This window comes from Solenopsis invicta, chromosome 4, assembly GCF_016802725.1.
Source record: "Solenopsis invicta isolate M01_SB chromosome 4, UNIL_Sinv_3.0, whole genome shotgun sequence".
In the NCBI taxonomy this organism is placed as follows: domain Eukaryota; kingdom Metazoa; phylum Arthropoda; class Insecta; order Hymenoptera; family Formicidae; genus Solenopsis; species Solenopsis invicta.
The window spans coordinates 6,740,220-6,749,877 of record NC_052667.1 but is presented as its reverse complement, the minus strand read 5'-3'; the positions used below and the strand labels follow the sequence as shown (position 1 = coordinate 6,749,877).

General features: G+C 31.7%; 1 protein-coding gene across 1 annotated transcript in view; it reads right to left on the bottom strand.

Moving 5' to 3' along the window:
• LOC105196244 overlaps positions 1–9,658 on the bottom strand; it is a 35,973-nt gene that overhangs the window by 6,310 nt on the left and 20,005 nt on the right. The window lies entirely within an intron of this gene.

Genomic DNA, 9,658 nt, shown 5'->3' with positions numbered 1-9,658 from the left:
ATTGATTAAAAAAGCTAATTTCCGCGCACAATGTTATCGCTTTTGCGAGAGAAAGAAATTGTCAACCTCGATAACATTTTGATAACGACATGAAAGCTGCGCACGTGCGTTCATAATCAATATTTAAATGACTCACGCTGGCTTGATTGACAGGTTTGAAAGTGTGATTAAAAGCCGTATCCCTGCGTAAAGCCTGTACATCGTTTCCAATTTCCGCTGGAAACGGTTTATAGGAATAAAACTCGTGCGCAAATCGCGTTTCCATGTCTTTTAACTTTTTTATTAACGCAACATTGCGTTAAAATGATTCAATTTTGTGAAAAATTTGATTTTATTTTTTTTTCTCGTCATCCTTTGCTCGATCGAGAGTCGACTTCATCTGTCTTTACGCTATATTATATCTTCACAATTTGCCGCTATGAAACTTAGTTTTTTGCTTGTCATGGTAAATACGCTCGCTTCATTTTGAAATAAAAGTTCGTGGAAGATCGATTTAGGAAGATTTATGTAAATTACATAGCATAAACCGCAGAATGTCCCACAACAATTACATTTTATGTATACTTTGAAAACAATAGTAATCTCAGTCTGAATCAGTGTTATCGTACTGATTTACAATGCTAATTATAACTGTGACCCATTAGTGATTATCACTGTCTTTCAGTGATTAGATAAAAAGTCCTAATGTAAACGTGTCAAAATTGCTTTCGAATTATAAAACGATAAAAATACAAATTATCGTTCGACATCGCATAAAATTGACCTAGTTAGATTCACTTATAAGTGATTATCTATTAGTGATTATCACTGTCTTTCAGTGATTAGATTAAAAGTCCTAATAATGTCAAAATTGCTTCCAAATTATAAAACGATAGAAATAGAAATTTAACATCGCATAAAATTGGCCTAGTCAGATTCTCAAATAAAGCCCCCATGTGTTATTCATTTTATTGATTTTTATTGCTGAAAGTATAATATATTGAGCAAAAAATCAGTTGAGCTTCACCGTTTAACTGATTTTCGGCATTAATTTCTTATGCTCATCGTTTTGCATGATCTACAATTCGCATCAAAATTCACTGTCCAAACTGTATTTGTAATTTCATGTACCGCGTTATATTGATTATGTATTTCTACGTGTATTTTGTATATAGGTGCGCTTGTTCTGATTCCACAAACGCGTTTTGCATATTTTACAGTGCACGTGGAACTGCAAATAAAATTCTGTCATGAATTATGTAGCGTCTGAAGTGAGCTTTGCACGCAGACACTACGTAACGTAGCAATCAACTGCTATTGACAGATTGATTGCTGGTAGTTAATTTAACTGTCGCTCGAAAATTATTCGATCCTTTCTCTCTAATGAAGATTCTGCAAATGAGAATCGATTGTTGATTTAGATGGCGCCGACGGGTCTGCGAAAAGATAACGCAAAATGAAGGCCGATGATCCGCATGTGTCGAGTGACATATTTAATTTGAAATGCGCGGAAAAAAAATATTCGTACCGTACAGTTATTTTGTTGAGGCGTTCAACATTTTCGTTTTTTCCAGGGAAGTAACAAATTACTTTTAATGCTGTTACTTCTTTTTAAGTAACAGCGAACTGGTAATGGCATTTTCTTACGTTTCTTTTTTCAGCAGCTGCAACGGTAACGCGGTTAAAATTTTTCAGAACAGTAACAAATTTAACAGCTTCTTTTACCGTGACTTTTTACATTTTGAACCTATTCGTGATTTTCGTTGATCTTCGTTTTAGCGATTTTCGCTTATCCTTGTGATTTTAATATAGTTATAAACAAATTACATTGACGCGTACATTTCAAGGACAATTTTGAGTTTAAAATTAATCCCGCCAGAATTTTCAACATAAAATTGAGAGCAAGAAAGTAGAAATATTTCTGTACTTATAAATTTAATAAAAACCAAAATTGTTGAATTTGCATTTTGAGCACTATCAAATCCTTCCCTTTAAATTTGTAGCAGGCTCGCGAATTTAAGATGCAAAATAATATTGTTTTCGTTAATATTTCAATAAAAGGCATCAAGCAAATTTGATATTTGATTTGATTTTGTTTTAGTACAAAGTAAAAAAGCAAAATATTTGTAACAAAAAACAAGTAGCGAATCTTTACTTTCCACGATAATGATAACGAGAGTTACTTTTCACAATTGATTACGGGATACTTTTTCGACTCGATAAACGAATTGCTTTTGTAACTTTCCCAGCCCTAGTATTTTCGATAACATGCAAATTCCGGATTTGTTTATACACGGCGCGGCGCGCTACGCAGTATCGTAGGCACGAGGTCATATCGCCATTCGCGCGTCGACCCTCGAGCGAACGAGAAGCATTGTTCCGCTGTACGTCGTTCCGCTGTACGTCGCATTATCTCGGGAAACGACCACCGCAAGTGTGACAAAGTTCAAATCGCGATTGTTCTTTGTGAATATATGCTCTATGAATATCAATCGCGAGATTAACGACTTCTATGCACATCTAGTCGACGGTTTCAAAACAGAAGCGGATATTTTGCGCGGTTTTGTTTATTCAGAGCGAATATCGGATGGGAATCGTAATTATCGACGTTTCGTCACGATACCTGCTGGCGATAGTCGTTTCTGCAATGTTTCGAATCGAGAACATCGAACTTTACGTCGCACAATGTAAAAGAAGTCTCAGAAAAATAAAAATTTAACTTTTAAATTTATGTACATTGATTGACTTTAGCTATCTAAATTGACAACAAAATTAAATGTAGCATCTTAAGTAATAATAAGCAGTATCATTTATAAGATATCCTGTCATAACCGGAAGTGTATCGACATATTTAAAATAACGCAAATTAAATTGTTAATTAATTTAATAATTTTGATGCTTACAAGCATCTCCATCCCCTTTTTTTTCCTGGTCGAAGTAATATTTTTCGCAATAAATTCTTTAGTTTTTTTTTTGTTTTGAGAAAGAAGAGAAAATAGTAGAGATGCTTGTAAGCATCAAAATTATTAAAATGATTAGCAATTTAATTTTTATGATATTACAATTCTTGATTCTCCTTAAAAAAAAAAAAAAAAAAAAAAACTGTCGTGACTTAAGTATGGCAAATATGCGACGCAGTTTGAGGAATCTTGTAAATGTTTGTAAATTAGTGAGCGCAAAGATCTGCTTTCGACCGTCGTCATTTAATTTAAACAGTGTAATTTAGTTACTAAACAAACAATATATATATATATGTAAAATATTATAATTTTTCGTAATAAGATGCTTATCGTCGAGAAACACGTTACGTATATATCGATCGATTCTTCATACGTATTACCATAATCAAGTATTTACAATGATTATGCTTTTAAAATATCATAAATTTTAATTTAAACGCGAATCGGAATATTGGCCAGAAACAAAGTTTTACACTGTGAGTCGCTTTGAATATAACATCCGTCCGCGTTCCCAACAGCAAGCAATGTTTTTTAAATATTTTTAAAATATTTGTTCTTCAATATAACGTTTTTAAATATTAAAAAAAAAACATTTAAAAAATATTGTCTGGTGATTGCGGTGAGGCGAGAGCGTGGAGCGACATGTGAATCGAGTCGTCAATTCGTGTGACGTTATTACGGAACGTTTCTACAATTTATTTGCTGGGAAATGCATATTTCGTAAAATTTGTGCAATAAAATGTATTTCGTGCATGAATTCTTGAATTTCATTTGTATATTTTCAGACGGTCTATCGCGTTTCGGTCATTAATTCGACTCGCCTCGATACTTTCGCGCGATATCCACAATCGACATTACTAATCGAACTTATCGATTTACGGATCGTCGCAGATACGGAACGGATCCACTCGAGCGCGTATAATTAATAAGCGTTCGAATTAATTCTGTCTTTAATATTTATTGTCTACCAACAAATTTATCGTTTGTACAACGCTCTTTGTTATGTATTTCGCAAAATTTATTCGGTTTGAAATTCATTTGATTTCGTGAACAACAATCGACAAGGCGATTGACACATTTTCAAATGTTGCATTTCGCAGATATTCGTCTCTGAATTCAAGTCTCGTGAGTTTATATTATAATACATGAGCGAAGTACCTACAATACAGAAAGATTGTAGCAACATTGTAGAAGTATTTCGTCGCAAGATTGCAACATTGTAAAAAGTTGCGAAACGTTGATGCAATATTGGAGCAAAACGTAAAATGTTCTTTAAGCATATTTGCATTACAGAGATATTACCAAACAATATGTTTTCTGATAATACTTTAGTTGTTCTGATAATATCTCACAGCATCGATTGTTGCAGAAAGATTTCAACCTTTTACATTTTATGTGCAACTTCTTTTAAAAAGATTTTGTAAAATGTCAAAGAAAATGTTGCAACGGATACGTTTTTAAAATATTGTGATGTGAAAGATTCCAATAGAGAAATGTTTCTAAAATCTATCACATGCAATACATTTTTAAATTGTGCCTTTTAAAATTGGATATATTAACATACTGAAGCAGAAAATTTACTTTGTTGCTTTCACCGATTGAACGACAGAAAGTTTTCTAATTCCGTTCGCGGCTAAATTTATGTAATAAGAGTACAAGAATGTAGCAAATAAAATATTATTTTCTTATACCTATTATACATTTCGCTTATTAAATGTTTTAGAAATTTACATTTATTATGTTAATTAAATTGCAAATAAAATAAAACCACTAATTGCATTTTATATATAATTTTTATTGTAACTTTTTAATATCTGTAATTTTCTGAATATAATAAATTTAAATATTATTTCTTTAATGTGAATTCAGTATAAATTTATTTATACATATTTGAAATTGAGAAACGTTTAAACTGATTATATTCAGAGGATTAAGATTAGCAATATTTTAGAAAAATTTCAGATTTCTTCGGTAACCTTTCAGCAATATTTCAAATGCAACAATCGCGGACATATTGCCGGAGACTATTTCTCTGAAACGATGCACGCTTATTTCAAAATTTTTTTGAATTGTTTCATTTTTTTGTTTAAAATCTTTTTGTGACATCTCTGAAAAATTTCGGTGCTGTATGGAATTATATTAACGCAGTTTAGTACGTATAATTTCTAAAATTATCGTGTCTGAATTAATTTTCATTCATTCGAGAAGCAAACATTTTCTTCGTCATAATACATCTCACTTACTTTCATCTGCAAACTCAATTTTTGAGACTCGCTTTTTGAAGAAATTATTTCATTAAAATATGAGTAAAAAGTCTCAAAGGCGCTATGCGTTTTTTATTCTATTATATTTGGTGTAGTTTTTTAATTACGAGAAGTGTAATTGCGTCGCATTCATCTGACGATGGCAGAGCATGCTGCTGTAAAGAGTGAAGCATTTTTGATTAGATTCTGCGTACGATGGAGAAATATTAAATATTAGAAATAAAAATTACAATTTTAGAATCAATTTCGTCAATGAATGTAACGCACAATGGATATTAATAAAATACAACAGATAAATGTGTGTTGCACGAAATACAACGTAACTTATAATATTATTTATCTATATCCAAGAAAACCATTTACATTTAATGAACGTTTAATAAACGTTTTTACAATGTTTATTAAATAGTTTTAAAAATCTTGTGCCGTATATTTTCTGTATTTTAAAAATGTATCAAATTTGTAAACGCGTTTATTTTTCACTTTAAACATTAAAAATTGCTTTTCAACGTTTATTAAACGTTCAGCATGTTAATATATTCAAATCTAACTGTGTTTATTTAGTTAGCGTGTTTCCGCCAAAATTATATATAAGCGCATAATCCTTTCGGCTGAGCAAATGGTGCCTTGCAGGTCACTCCACGTGAGACAACCCGAAATATAGTATGTAAACGTTGAACTTAAGAAATTTTCGCTCAACCTAAAGGTTCACATGCTTATATCATACTTTCAACAGATACACTAATGTCCATTTTCACCAATGTAGATTAACTTTGATCTCAGTTTAACTTACTTTTTATCTTTTTCTAATTCTTAGAACTAAAGAAAGATGAAGAGTAAGTTAAACTGAGATCAAAGTTAATCTGCGTTGGTAGAAATAGGCATAAGTCACACAGTTAGATACTTATTCTCTCATTTCGGGATTTTATGGACGAGTAATTCTTTATTGTTTTGGCCACCTACTGCCACGTGTGGAAATCAGGTTCACACGTCGCGCGCGTGCTTGTCCACACGCTTGTGCCTGATCGCGGGTGTTTGTTTGCTCGCGCGCGGTACCGCGAGCCGTCGGCCTCGCGCTTGTCGGGTTGCCGTTTGCCCGGCGCCTCGCTTGTTGACGGGCTGCCATTCGGCAGGCGCGACGGTGTCTGGCGGGCAGCCATTTAGTAGGCGCTCGGCACATGGCGCATATGAGACGTCACAGTGTTTATTGAAGAAACTGATTCTAAAACTTTAATTCCTTTAATTTTTGTCCCTAATATGTAATATTCCTCTATTGCACGCGGAGCCTTATTTTTCATAATATTTTTGAAATGTTGCTGCAATATTGCTGAAGTCATTACAAAGGAAAAATATTTGCAATGTCTAAGCTACTGTGCTGTATAGGTACTCGCCTAAAACACGATCACGCTCAACTTATTTTAATAAACGCGCGGAAAGTGTACAAAAGTGCAACTGAGGGCAGCAGGTGTCGCCGGCGTCGCGGCCAGCGTATCGCCTGAAGTTGACCGCGCGATCCTCGAATTCGATATGCCGTTTGGGATTACGTTAATTCGCGAGACGTCGAGTCGCAGGTGCCCGTTGTGAATCGTAGCTCCGTGTTATTGTTCTCTTCTCACGATAAGCCTTGTGTCCATGATGCTGAAAATCGGTGTGAGATCTCTCGGACAGAGAGAGAGAATTGACTAATCGCATTAATTAGTTGCCCAAATTGTTCTAACGCGATCGTCGGTTAATTCTCTCTCTCTCTCTCTCTCTCTCTCTCTCTCAGTCTCTCTCTCTCTATCTCTCTATCTATCTATCTATCTATCCGAAATCTCAAACCAATTTCTAGCATCGTGGTCACAAACTTTGGCCTTTCTAAAATAACAAAACTTCGCAAGACGCGTTGTACGACGAAATTGTGTCCACTTTTATCAATGTTACTGGCTTTAACCTTAACCTCTTCAGAGTTTGAGATTAACCTCCTAACCTTTCTTAATCTTTTTCCAGTACGAAAACTGAGAAAAAGCGAAGGTTAATTTACGGTGATAGAAATGGGCATACATATAAGTGCGCTTTACAGTATGTAATTACAGCTATGTTTACTATCATAGAGTGGTCGTTAGTCTCGCCGTTGAAATGTAACAGAGCACATCGCGTGCGATTAGCATCGGGATGAATGTCGTGTAAAATGTCGCGCGATTGTTGTGTTTAGTATGCGCGTTCGTGCAATAATTACGTGTGTTTGTGATTGTTGTGTTGTGTGATCAATGCCAAAATATGAGAGGAGTAGGTGTCGGACAACGGCGGAGCGTCCCCATAAGGTAATTCATCATATCTATTGCATATATGTATTTATCTATTTATACGAAATTAATAGTTTATATATTTTTATGAAATTAATTGTTTTTTTCTGTTATTCGAAAATTATAAGAAATTTCAGAGCTACAATTCCTAATAATTTGTAAATTATATAATTTTTATACTTAATGTAATTTTATGTTAATTATATTTAATACAGGCTTTTAAACTCAATATTTATTCAGAGGATATATAAAAATTTAATGCACGCATAATTATATTTTGAAATATTAATTATTTGCAGCGTTTTATAATTTGGACATAATTGTATTTTACACAAAGTTGGATAATAACTTGTTTAAAAGTTAGACATTAAATAACGTTAAAAATTAATAACTTTTAATTTAAGTTATAAACATTTTTAAAACTTCTTTTTTAATTTTTCCCAATCACTTAACATTTTTTAAGAACTATTATAAAGTACCCTTCAAATCATTCAAATTATTTAAAATATTTTATTTCAAACAATTTTTTTTCTTATAGTTTCGACAATATTGGTTTTCAAAAAATTATATCGATTTTTTCTAAAGTGTGTTATACTCCTTAAAAGTGTAATTAAGTGCGTATAAAAAAAATACGCATCACTTATTTTTATTTAAAGTATATTATTAAATATTCATATTAAAAGGTTATTAAAATTGGGGAGGGATGCTTCCGACCTTTTCTTTAATTGTTAATTAATTGTAAATGATTTTATTTTTAACTTTAACTTAATTATTTTTAAAACTGTAATTTACTGAATTTTTTCTTAATTTAAAAATTTATCTGTGTAAAAGAAAGAAATTATAAAAGAGAAAATACATTCTCACATAAAAAATAATATTTCTTTTTTATTACATATAAACTTAATTTTCAAATAAATTGTTCAATTTGATGATTTATATTATAATTGTTTTGAGTAATCTAATTTCAAAAACTTGCGAATTTCTAATTTCATATGAATAAAATATTTTTAAAAATAAATTTTTAATTTAACATAAGTTAATGTAAAATTCACATAATTTTTAATCGGTTAGTTTTTATTTGTGTAACTTTTAACATAATTAAATTTAGTTTTAACATTAACTTGATTTAAAAAAATATATTAACTTATTCAACCTTAATTTTACAGATCTACATGTTACAATTCCGCCGCTGCGCATCTTACTGGTGAGTGATGGATAAATTATTTTTTATTTTAAACTTGAAGCAATAAATTTGCAAAAATTATATTAAATACGAGAATTATGTAAGAGATATAAAATAAGAAATATCAGAAAAATGATTACAAAATTTTAAAAAATTAGCTCTTCTTTCGTTCTTGTAAAATCGATTCACAATGTAAATTTGACGTACAAACATTTGAATTAAAATATTTGAATTTGGTTATTTTTGAAAAAAGGATGAAATGATGTGAGATCCTCTAAATATTTTTCATCACAGCACATAAGAAATTTTTGATTAACTCAGAGTTAATTAATTTCATGGCAGTTCTATTAAAATACTTAATATTGAAATGTTTTCTATTACTGTATATTACATTAAAATTAATTTTAATATTATCACAGAAATATAATAATGAGATGTATCGCGAAGATGCGAAATATTCATACAGGAATATATATTATTCAAAAAATCTATTATTTATTCTACATCTCACATATATTAAACTCGACGTATTGAATTTTGCACATTAACACGATGAGAAGCTGAGAATGAATTAAATTACTTTTGGCTAGCGAATCGATCCGCTAATTTATCCCGTTACTTTTATCACTCCTTGTGATTAAAAAATGACGCAAAAATTATTCGCAAATTAATACAAAGTTACGCGAATAGTACACGGTAATATACGACATAAATCGAGATTTGAAATGAACAACTGAAACTTAAACAACATGCATGCTAACCGATTGGATAATCGTGCTAGTAACGCTTGAAAAATCGCCACTCGTTTCTACCCAATGATTGTGAGGCAAACCGCAGATATTCATTATTATCTGGAAGCTGTTATTGCATCGCAAACTCGAACGGTTTTTGTTTCCGCGTAATTTAACGCTTGTTATTTGACTATCGCGCTTAAAAGCGTTCTCCTCGACCATTACGATAACGACGACGAATTTGAAAGTCCGTTGT